Here is a 12889-nt window from a genome sequence, read left to right as displayed (position 1 = left end):
TTCCAGTATCGTCATTGGGAGTTGTGGTTCAGTTACTAGATAAAGAATACAAAGAGTTCAAATCCCAAGCAGCTGTGAAATTAAAATTCAGTTTATTAATGCATAATTTTAAAGAATCACTAATTATGAATGATGTTAATGCAAAATTGTGGGATAGTAAAAACCCATTGGGTTTGACACTGTCCATTGGGGCAGGAGGGGAGGGGATGATCTGCCATTTGGGCAACACATGATTCCTGATCATTCATTTGGTTAACACTTTAGCACCCTCTGAAGCCATTGCAAGCCACTTGGTTCAAAGGCAATTCGGGATGGTCAATAAATTTTGATTGAAAAAATGAATAAATCAGAACCACAAGGTACTCAATGGCAGGAAAGTATTAACTATCAGCTCTGTTGAAATACTGGATGTGTTATGAAGGCCAAATTGGTGAGATTGATTGCTACCAGCAAAGCTGTCCCTCTCCAAAACTGGGGTTGTGGGTAAAGTGAAGGGCACTTTTCATTCAGAACTAATTTAATGAAGCATAAATTTGGAATGTGACACTGAATGCGGATCTGGCCTCCCAATGAGATTCTGAAGTACACAAAAAAAGTACTGGAATAACTCAGAAGGTCACGCATTATCCATAGATGCAATGCTCCAAGGGATGTCCACTTGGACAAATGGCTGGGGAAAATTGGTTGGTGATATCTTGCCAAAATGGCCTCACCTTTACGCACAACCACGTAGCATGTAGAGAAGTTCCTATTCCAGTCCCGCATCTGAAACACATCTCTGAAATGTCTGCTTTTGATCTATGTAACTTCTCACTTCCTGTAGTCTTGAGGAACTTTAAAGAACTTTAAAGAACTCCTGTTCACTTGTCAAAACAGTCAGTAAAAATTAATCATCAACTCATCTTTTTCATTGCTAAGTGGCATTGGTAGGGAGGCCATCTGCTGCAGAACACACACCCAGATGTGTAAAGAAAGGCGTGGCACAGAGCTTCAGGTCAGCAATGTTGATATCAGACACACACTGCATGCTCATTGTGTCATAACTGCCTGCTCTGTATATTTCCAACAAGTTTGATCAGCACAAAGCCATACTGCCCTTTTAATAACAGTGACTAAACTTCAAATCTGCATGCATGTATCAGTTACTACAGTGGAACCAATTTAGCATCTGGGCACTAGGTGATTCAGAACACTGGGTGGCTCGCAATAGAACCTCATCATCAAAATACTTGTTTAATATTGTAATTTTCTTGTGCCCTATCATCACTTTGCTGTCTTTACCTCAAGGGAAACTCCATTTTGGCCATCTCAAAAGATTTATTTTACCTGACATTTGTTCTGAAAATCACCCCGTTAATATCTGCAATGAGCAACGAATTACAGTTTCTGCATTATTAGCTTCAGTTAAAATTACTTGGCTCTGCAATTTCAATGTTTCATTCCAAGGGCCTCAGGTGCCATCAGCCATAAACACAGTCAGAATTGCAATTATGAAAGAAAGATGTAATTTATTTTAAAGTTTAAAAAAGATAAAATTGCATTCTTGATTTTGTTTCATAATCTATCCATAATATTTAATTCCATCCAATTGTAGATGCTCATGCAACACACAAAGTGTTTGAGAAACTCAGCAGCCAAACAATATCTATACAGGAAGTAAAAGGTAACCAATGTTTCAGGCCTGAGCCTGTCATCAAGGTAGGAGAAATAAAAAGATGAGGGGGCGGGGAGGAGAGGAAAGGAGGGAGAAAAGGGCAGGGGGAGGTGCACAGGCTATCAGGTATGAGTCATGAAATATGATGGGGAGGGGATAGTTCTCTGAATGGAGAAGGAAGGGAAGGGGGTGGAGAGCTGGAGGAAAAGAGACAGAGGGATAGGGAGAGAGACTCAGAGGGAGGGGTAGCATGGAAATTTATGTTAATACTGCAGGGTTGGAGGTAGCCTCAGTCTGAAGTGCATGAGGACATAGATAAACATGTTGGTGTGAGAATGATGTGTGGAATTAAAATGGTTGGCCACTGTATTGCAGCATACAGAGTGAAGGTACTCAAAGAAATAATCTCCCAGTCTGCACCCAATCTCTTCAATGTGGAGGAGAACACAATGGGAACACTGGATGCAGTAGATGACACTGGATGCAGTAGATGACTAAAACAATCACTTGGAATGTCCCTTCACTTGGAAAGACTGTTTGAGGCTCCAAGTGGAGGAGAGGGAGGAGGCGTAGGCACAGGTGTAGTTTTTCTTGTGATCACAGGGGTGGGTACCAAGGGGGTGATTCATGGGAAGGGAGACCTAGAAGGTGCAAACTCTGCAGAAGGCAGAGAGGGGATGAGATGGGAAGACATGTCTGGCAGAGGGATCACATTGATGGTGATGCAAATTATTGATGATAGAATGTTGGATGCAGAAGTTGGTGGGGTGGAAGGTGATACAAGGAACACAATAGGAACACTGGATGCAGTTGATGACAACAGGTGAGATGCTGGGCAAAGCTGAGCTCATCACAGTAGAGGGGAAACCACATTTTTTTTTGAAGAAGGACCTCTTGGATGTAAAAAGCCTGCGTTGCAAAATCATTGTGTTTAATCTCAATCAATTTGAGTGATTACTATTAAAGTAATCATAAATATGTTTCAGAAAACTACAAAATAGACTTGCATTGGAAATTACATTTTTGGGATCCAAAATATTTCAAGTTGCTTAATTGCAAATAGTCTTCTGAAAATGTGCATATTTTTAGTAAAATCAAATTATTTTAAGGAAATATCATCTCACTCATAGTGAGAATATAAAAAAGGAGTGGGCCATTTACTTTAAAGTCTGAATGATGGATCCTGTGACTTGATTTACAGGGATTCTGGTCATTGACCAATTCAAGCAAAACCTATCTCAATCTCATCAAGGCAGCTGATGGCACATCGGAGCCTGAGATGCTGGAATCTGAAGCTAAACATTAGGGAACTCAGGGGGTCAAGCAGCATGAGTGGGGAAAAAAGAATTGTCAACATTATGAGCCAGAACCTCCATCAGGACTGAGAGTGTTGAGGAGGGAGAGTTGGTATAATAAGGCCACGGTGGGAGGGGTAGGCTGCTGCCAGTAGGGGTTGGTGGACCGGGAGAGGAGGATGACAGAGGTATATACAACCTCACAATACTCTCTGTCTCTCCTCCACACTCCCAGTCCTGACGAAGCGTTCTGGCCCACAATGTTGACCATTCCTTTTTTCATTCTGATGCTGCTTGACACATCATGGTCCTCCAGCTGATTGTGTTTGGCTTCAGGAAAGCAACTCCCTCATTCCCAAATACTGCTCTTGGTATCCCATGAATTGAGACCCATTTCTCCCATACCAATCTTTGTGCCACATACTCAACTCTGATTTCACTGATCCTCTGTCAGTCTGCACGTTGTTTGGAGTTATCTGAAGATTATTACCATGATGATTCTGCTTTTTAACTTGACTCCAAGATAATTCTTCAGCAGAACATCCTTTTTTGTCTTTTGCCAATCCCTCCTGTTATATATTCCTCAACAGTTCTGAGGAGATGTCCTTAAACCCAGCACCGAGCAGGCAATGCAGCCTTTGTCACTTATTTCTGCAACTATTCTGTTCTTGATGACCATGACATTCCTCTTTGCATCCCCTGTGCCCTAATTCTGAGGTCAGTTCTCCGTTCACTCTGCAGTCTCTGCTTTCATCTCATCAGATGATAGAACCTTGAGCTGCTAGACAGGTGCAGGGGCTGAGGCCCCTTATTGCTTCCTCTGGATCCTCACGTGGTTCTCATTCGCAGTCACACCATCAGTCCATTTTGACTGACCAGTTCACAGTACTTATTTTCAGGCACCTGGCTTTCACCTGGAATAAAATATCCAGGTAATTTCCTTACTCCTTAATCAACACATTAGTTGATTAAGATCTCAGATTCAACTAATCATCTGTGAGCCAAGGTTTCTCAGTCTAGAGATTGTTGCCACGGATTCCAACTCTTTCTTTCATCTCCCACCTCTATTACCTGTTCTGACATGTCTGTCTTAAAATGCTTATTTTATGCAGTCAACTTTTTAAAATTCTGTGACCCATCACCCTTATCTTAGCTGAGTATTCCAGATCTTTGTCTTCTGGTTTATATGGGAAAAATGCCAATATAAAAACATTTAAACTTGCAAAGTGTTATCTGTGCTTCAAGCTGGGATTAAATATTTATTTATCAATCTGAATACAGTAATACAAAATAAATTTTAGTCATGCTGGTCTTCATTTTAATGTGATACAATAAAATTGTGTATTTGTAAATCATTTCTCATATCTTTGTTAAAATGTGTGAAATTTCTAACAAGAAAAACAGGATATGATGAAATACTGTATTTTTTCTACTTGTGACCTACTGCTGGGTAGTTACTGTGACAGTATGTCCCATTGCTTTTTCAAGAGCTTCTTTGGAAATTGGAAGTGGGCAAATTAACAAGACAAGATATTGAGAAAAACTAAGTTTAATCACTTATTTTTTAAGCAATTAACTGTGTAATTGTGTGTATGTATTTAGAGCACAACAGTTACCGTATTTGAGAGCAAATAAGACCCACGGGTGTTTCACTCTTTCTCACAAGTTTTGTTGGATGGTGGATCGAATGTTACTGGAACTTCATCCATGTTCCCTATTTGACTCAGTTCAAAACAAGTCCTTTTCATGCATTTATTACAAATTTATGAATTTCTAATTTTTTTTTCTTCATAATCCACTGGCATTTTCTGTGCAAGGAAGTTTCTGTACACACTGATAAACTGTGTCTTTGCATAAAAAGATAACACCAACCTTCTGTTCCTGCAAAACCCTGATTCCCTTGTTCTTCTCCTAATGTCCTGGCCTCATTAATGATCATTTTGGTAGAAATGCATTTCCCTGAATTCCTCTCATTTATCACCCAGTTTTTTTTTAAACTCCTTCTCAAGATCTGGCCAATGTGGTGATGGGACAACGAAGATTACTTTTACCCTTTTTTTTAGCAGTCTGTAGCTGTTGATCTTGCTTTCTTCATTCTGGTATCATAGGCGGTGCCCCAAAGACTCTCGCTGCACTCTATTACCATGCTCTTTAGTACAGTTTACTACTTTTAGTTTGCATCCAATAGTATAGCTTAAGTGCTTTCCTCTTGTTGCCACCTTGAGGGTAAAATCTTCCACTGCTATCACCTTGCGTTTGTATTTCCACTGCTGTTGTTTTGATGATCATTCTTATTGTACTAAGATGCCCTTATTGTGATAAACACCAAATACACAAAATGGCAAAGGCTCATGGGCATGACTAGGAGTTTTTGGTGTGCACGATAGATGGCGGTGATGCTAATGAGCCATGCAGCGATGATAATTACTGCCGGCGTGACTGACCATCAACTTTGCATATAAGACCCAGAGGATATTTTTTGAGCCATTTTTTGGGAAAAAAAAGTGGGTCTTATATCCCATCAAATATGGTAGGTGCTGATCATTCAAGATGCTAATTGGCTCTCTTTTGTTACATTCTGATGGATAATCAGATTTGAAAACATTAACTTGAATTTTCTCCTGACATGTTGAGCTGATCGTTGAGCATTTTGGAATTCTGATTTAAGATTTTCTGTTTTTCCTTCATGTTATTTTATCCATGCTTGATTTCTGTAGTTTCTTCTTTTGGAGGACATGTCTTGAAAACATTTGGTTCTCTTTATTCTGATTTTTATTTGCCATTGCTGGACTGTTTGGTATCAATTTCAAGTGTGCATTTTTATAAGAGTGCCTCTGACTGATAATTTGGATTTGATGAACTATCCCATTTCTCCATAGGTTCCATATAATTATGACCAGAATTATACCAGCAGACGTAAATTCGCAGTGATTGGTGACTCTGATTCATTCCACAAACATTTCAATTGGTTTATACAGATTTACCAATCTGTGAAACCATTGTGACTTCCTGTACTCTTCCAGCTCCCTGTAATGCATCACCTATCATGACTTTTCATGTATGTACCCTCAGATGCTCCACAACAGCCTTGCTGAACCCATATACGTTGCCTTGGTTTTTGCTGCACGTGGTCATTCCTGTCTTCTAGTGTGGAAACACACAAATTATGTTCTCTATTTTGTTTGGAAAATTGGAGAATTGAGCATTTGTTTGATGCAGACTAAGCCCCATTCCACTCTCCCTGCCAGTCTTCCCCCTCCCCCCGATGCTTAGTCCTGTGAAGAAGCATTGCGTTGTCTGCCAAATTCTCGCCAGAACAAATCCCAAGGTTGTTAAGCTTTTGCATTCTTTACTCTGATGTTGCCGTTATCACTACTTCATTTTACTTTTTGTTCAGTCTCAATGATTCCTCCTCTTATAAATCTGACCATTGCAACAAATGAGATCAAAAGCTGGATATGCCATGCCTAGTGGACGTGAAACTTAATAAAAGAGAACATGACCATTGTCAAAAACTACCATGAGCGTCTTTACACTCAGCAAAGAAAAGCGAGTTGATTCAAGCTTCCTTCCACCTGACGGTAGCTGTGATTGTGCAGCAACACATCAATAACGAGAATGTTTATTGTCATAGACATAAGTACAATGCAGTTAAGTGTATTTTTTCAATTCTGCTCCCATTCCTCATGTGGATGAGAGATGGAGGACCATGAAGCAGGAAAGAAAAAAGAACAACAGGGCGGATGCAAATAAAAGTCTGGGAATTAGTGAAAAGCAAGACCAAGCAGCCGACCATGTGATTTTTCTTCACAACTGCTCTAAGCACCACATGTAAGTAAAGGGTGGGCTTGTGGACAGAACAACCTCCCAATAGCATGGGTTTCATTGTTGGGAGGTAGAACATAACAGCAGTGTGCAAGAAGCAATAGTTTTGAGAGCACAAGAGGCAATGGTGACCAGAATCTCTTGTTTCCCTGATGATCTCCAAGGTGACTGCAGCTGGAAGAGAGGAAATCTTGTTATCCTTAGTGAAAGCCATCAGATTAAGGTTGTTAGGCATGAAGAACAGTTGGGCCTTAGTCAAAACAGAAGCTCCAAGACTCTTCTCTGCCTGGTAGTAAGCAAGGCTGTTATAATTTCTGGGGATCAATCATCCTTCCCAAAGTGTTTTAAGCCCAGTCTTCTTCAGCTGCCTCATCAGGAACCTTCCTTTTTTCACAAGCGGAGATATCCGCCTGTTAAACAATTTCAATTACATCTCCTGGAAGTGGAACAGCCTTGACCACAGCCAGCAGGACTGTGACTACTTTCAAACATAGATGATAAGTAGCAAGGATTACATGTGCCCAACAGTGGGTATATCACAGTCCAGCTGTGATAAACCTATTGGGGGGCACACATGGTACTTTTCACTTCACAATCCAAGTCTGAACAATGGTCTCACGTGGACTGATGTGACTTATTTGCTCAGAAGCTGCAAATGGGATTAAATATTGTGTAATCATCAGTGAATGATTATCACTGCAAGAAAGAACAATACCCATCATTTCAGCATCAACTTTGTTGTTGTCAAATCTCTCATCATCAACTTCGTAGGAATGACTTTTGACCAGAAAGGTATAACCAGTTAAATATGATAGCTACAAATGCAGATCAGAGGCTGGGTATACAGTCACAAGTGACTCACTTCCTAACATCTCAGTTTCTTCATTATCTACAAAGCATATACTCTGCTTGCTTGGATTACCACACTTTTAGAAATGTTCAAGAAGCTCTTCTCTATTCATTGGCACCTTGAAAACCACCAACCTGAACATTCATCTCTGACCCACAGGCTGGACTGCATCATATCCACATCCTTCAACTCCTCAACAGGATACTCTGACAGCACCCCATAAACCCTGTAGTGGACAAAAAGTCTTGCGCAGCAAGTACATGACAAAATTCACCAGTTGCAGATTCCTCACCATCCAGACTTCTGTAAGTATCTCACCATTCCTTCATTGTCACTGCATCCAGAATGTTCTGCCTAACAGCATTGTGGGATGGCCTTCATGTATGGCAGCGATTCAAGAAGGTGTCAATGAGAGTTAAAGGTGTGAGAAACATGCCATTGTCTACAGCCCAGAAATAACTGGTCCAGGAGGAGGATGCTTCTGGCTGCAAGAAGAGAAAAAAAATTCAATTACACCTTACAAAGGATATCCACTGAAAACACTCATGGCAAACAGCCCTCTGTCATAACTTATGCCTCAAGAGCTTCTGCCAGTCAAGTTCTTAAAATAATAATGCAGGTACCTCTTGTATCATTATAGTAAAGGACTTAGAATTATATGATTGATCCTAATTATTTGTCACAGACTCAATCTGACAACCTTGCTTCTGAAAATAATTGGATATTACTGTAGTCTGAGGAAACCTGTTCAATTGCCTGCTTTTGCTTGATTGTTTTACTAGAATACTAAATTATTATTCATTACCAACCACAACACAAAAGGAGGATATTCAGCTAATTAATCCATGCTGGGCTTCAGCAGAATAATCCCAACAGTCCCATTTTCCCTTTTTGCTGTAGCTCTGCAATGCTTTCTCTCTCAAATGCTCATCAATTCTCCTTTGAATCTTTTTGCCACTCATCTACACTAAGGGGCAAATAAGGTCCCAGTCCAGGATGTGGGAGAAAACTCAAGAACTGGTAGAAATCCTTGCAGTCACAGAGAGTACACAAACTTGACAGCGATACCACCCAAGGTCAAGATCAAACCTATACTCCTGCAACAGCTGTTGAAATCATTATTGTTCTGGCAATGAAATTACAGTTTTGTTAAAGATGCTGTATTCATTTCATGTCTCAACTATTTCAACAGTGTCGGAAAAAGGTGCATGAACATATAAACTTTCTCTGTGGCATTTTTCAGAAAAATATATTCCTGTCTCAAGAATGCAGTCTAATCAGGACACAGCTGGTTGGGTATAATTACAGGAAGTGTTGTTTTTGAACATTTACGCAAATTAACTTATTAATGGGGTTAATAGAATGGAAAATGAGATAGTCACTTATCCATAAGGAATTGGGATAACCAATCACTCTAACTGTACTTTACATTGTTTTTTCAAATGCAGTAAATCTCAATGAAACTACTCTCTGATAGTCATGAATTCCAATTGTTTGCCATCTGACTCACCAGAGTCCTTCTAACCATCCAGGACTATAGTTCCAGTGGCCCCTTCTAATTCCTCAGGACCCCACTTCTTGCGCAACCTTTTGAGTCTTTAGGCTCCAGTCCCTCACTCCTTCTGATACATTGGGACACTTCTTTCTGACCCCAGATCCCATAATCCCCTCTGATTCACTGGGGTCCCAGTTCATAAATTTTCTTTAAAATGACCAGCACCCCATTTCTGCTCTCCTTTTGAAGTTACAAGGTTCATTGGAAAACATGAAAAAAATGACCAAAATCTCTTGTTTCCTTGATGATCTCCAAGGTGACTGCAGCTGGAAGGGAGGAAATCTTGTTATCCTTAGTGAAAGCCATCAGATTAAGGTTGTTAGGCATGGAGAACAGTTGGGCCTTAGTCAAAACAGAAGCTCCAAGACTCTTCTCTGCCTGGTAGTAAGCAAGGTTGTTATAGTTTCTGGGGATCAATCATCCTGCTTGGGTGGTATCGCTGTCAAGTTTGTGTAACATTGAAAAAAATGTATAAAAAGTATGTTGGAGAGTTATTGGAAATACCATCTAAAAGTTGTGAAAATTTTCCAGTTGCTCCAAGCCCACTGGGTTTTGAAGTTTATAATTTAATTTAGATATTCAGCATGCTAACAGGCCCTTCTGGCCCATGTGCTCTTGCTGCCCAAATACACCAAATAACCTACAATCCCTGTGCTTTTTGAAAGGTGAGAGTAAGCTGGAGCTCCCGGGGGAAACCCACACAGACAAGTAGAGAACGTACAAACTCTTTACATACTGCAACCACGTTCAAACCCGGCCACTAGCGCCGTAATAGCGTGGCGCTGACCATTATGCTAAACATGTCAATTTATTGTGAATACTTTTATGCTCAATGTGTCAGTGAGTATTAATGTAAGGAATTATGTTTGTATCAAATTTGGTTGGTCTGCACTTGGAGTATTGTGTGCAATTCTGGTTGCCTCATTAGCCAATTGTTACTGAAATACTTTGCTGGAGAAAAATTATCATTGGTCCATTTCCTTTGGAGAACTGAAACCGTGCACATAACGAGTCAATTAGGGAAATTAAAACAGTGGTTTTCAAACTTTTTCTTTCCATCCACATACCATTTTAAGCAATCCATTGCTAATCATAGAGCACCTATGGCATAGGGAAGACTTAAAGTGGTATGCAAGTGGAAAGAAAAAGGTTGAGAACCATTGCATTAGAGGGTATGAGCTTTGGGGAAACACTGGATAAAAACTTATTTTGTTTACACTGGAATGTCAGAGGTAGAGGGATGACCTGAGAAGTTATGAAAAGCATAGGTGGGGTGGACTGTCAGAATCATTTTCCCAGGACAAGAATGCCACATACCAGAGGACATGTGTTAAAGTGAGAGGAGTAATGGAGATATGTGGGGCAAGCTTTTTTAGACAGAGTGGTTGGTACCTGAAATGGGCTGACAGGGCTAATGGTGGAAGCATATATAATCAAAGCACTTAAGATAGTTTTAAATAAACAAATAAATATATGGAAATAGAGGAAATGTATCAGGAATGCAGAAGATAAACACAATTGCCAAGTCCATCACAAGCTCACACTTTCCATCCATTGAAGACGTCTATGTGAGGCACTGATCAAGAAGGCAGCCATCATGAAGGATCCCCATCACGCTGGTCATAGCCTCTTCTTTGGACAGACATTATAGAAGCCTTAAAACAAGCACCTCTAGGTTTAAGAGGAAGAGTTTCTTTCCAATAGCTATCTGACCCTTGAATCTCCTCTTTGTACACTAATCATGGACTGCTACCTCAGCACAAAAGGACTGCACTATTATGTCACCTTTTTTTGCATTTGGATTACTGTGACTATTTATTATCTATCTTGCATATTTTCTATCTTTTTAATTGAATTAATTTTGGTACATATTCACATTGGGACTCATTTAAGTACTCTCACTTTTGTACTTTTTCCCTCTCTGCATTGCACAGTCAGTTTGTTTACATGTCTTTATTTATTTACATGCGTACATTGAGAAGTTATTTTTTGCACTACCAATAAGTCCATATGTCATATGTACTCTGACAATAAATCTGAAATCAAAGAGAAAAAAATTATGATAAATAGAAAAAATAAAATAAATGATATACTTGCAGATTGTGCAAAAAAAATGCATTCCTTCAATAGCACAGACAGATCTTTGATGGACAATGTAGTGTTATGGTTCAGGTGATATGGGGAGGTTCAAGATCTGGATATCTGTTGGAAAGAGACTGGTCTTCAACCAAGGAGTGCTGGAGTTCAGCTGCACCTCCTGCCTGATGGTAGCAGGATGAAGACAGCTTGGCCAGTGATGGGCTGCCTTCTTGAGGCATTGCCTCATGTAGATATCTCCAATGCCCGATTTTCCAAATCAAGCAGTCAGTATATTTTCCACAGTTCGATCATGTTTTAATATGTCACATCTATCCAAACCCCTGAGAAAATAGGATTGTTATGCTTTCTTAACGGCTGACCCAGGAGAGGTTCTCTGATATCTGAACATTCAGGAAAATCTCTTCGAGGGATGCCTACCCTGGAGAAGTTCTGATATCTTGAAGAAGGACTCAGTCCAGTAACGTTGATTATACAGTACAACTCCGATTAGCTGAAATTGGATTATCCAAAATCGTCAGTTAACCAAAATTTTTTGGACCTGGAAGTGATGTCTGTTCGTCTCTGAAAATTTTTTTGGATAATTGAGGATTTCAGAAAAATCAGAAATCCTCATTTATCTGAAAAATTTCAAAGTTGGAATGACATCATTTTGCTTCCAAAAAAATTTTGGATATTCAAAACAATCAAAAATCCTCAAGTATCCAAAAAATTTTCTAAGCCAAACACATCATAGGTTGAAAAAATTTTTGAAAAACGTCAGAGTAGAATTTAAAGTTTTTGATGTTGGATTTATCTTATTTTGTTCAGGTTGTTTTTATTTTGGTGAGAATTAAATGTTATTTCATGCTTAAAATGCTTTCCCTTGTTGTTTGTTGTATTTTAAACACTGTTACAAATGATTTGTTGTTGCTTCTGGGCTGTTTTTAAAAAACGACCAGTTATATGAAAATATAGTTTATCTGAAATAGGTGAGGTCCCAACCATTTTGGATAATTGGAGTTGTATGGCCAGCGGAATCACAGTTTACACGATTAAATAACCATGCAAGGCGTTTTTTGAGTGAATCAAATGGATTTACTCTTCATCACCCGTGCAACTTTTTAAAAGCCGGAATCATGTGCCTGACACATGCTGTCGACATCACGCATTGATGTCACATGGCCAGTTCAATGTCTTCTGGGAGTTGTAGTGCTGCCATAGTGCCACTACATGCCACCCTGCACCCCCCACCCCAGAACTGGTAGAAAGGTTTGTCTGTCTTTTAGGTGGTCAACCTCTGCGACAGACTATTGGCTGTTGCAGTGGGGAAGATTTGTCCACATGAGCTGGTTTAAGCCTATCAATAGTAAAAGACTGTAGCTTCCCGCCAATATCAAAAATACAGATCAACCTTGTTTGACTTAGTATCCTATAATGTTCTTTGAAGAGCATCTGTAAAGGTTGACCAAAGGGTTCCCCTCTGGACAGACTCACAGTTTTTGAGGTCTTCAGGCACAAAGAAAGAATGTTCTCCATGCAAAAAATTGTGGTATAGGGGTCAATTTTCCTACGGTCTCAACAGCCTGCTCAACAGTTCCTTAAGATCACCACTGGAGTTGGAATGGTAGGGG

At 39.8% G+C, this 12889-nt stretch overlaps 1 long non-coding RNA gene across 2 annotated transcripts in view; it reads right to left on the bottom strand.

The window, feature by feature from the left end:
• Positions 1 to 12889, bottom strand: part of LOC138736667 (uncharacterized) — a 65440-nt gene that overhangs the window by 38774 nt on the left and 13777 nt on the right. The window contains exons 2-3 of one of the 2 annotated variants that reach the window (XR_011340483.1): positions 7917 to 8109; positions 4259 to 6948 (exon numbers count right to left, since the gene is read on the bottom strand). This is a non-coding gene — a long non-coding RNA (uncharacterized lncRNA). Of the gene's footprint in view, positions 1 to 4258; positions 6949 to 7916; positions 8110 to 12889 lie in introns of those variants that run through there. The other variant, XR_011340484.1, reaches the window with a different exon arrangement.

This window comes from Narcine bancroftii, chromosome 6 (genome assembly GCF_036971445.1).
Source record: "Narcine bancroftii isolate sNarBan1 chromosome 6, sNarBan1.hap1, whole genome shotgun sequence".
NCBI classification, from domain to species: domain Eukaryota; kingdom Metazoa; phylum Chordata; class Chondrichthyes; order Torpediniformes; family Narcinidae; genus Narcine; species Narcine bancroftii.
Note: the sequence above shows the minus strand (reverse complement) of the source record. Positions and strands in the feature narration are given on the sequence as shown.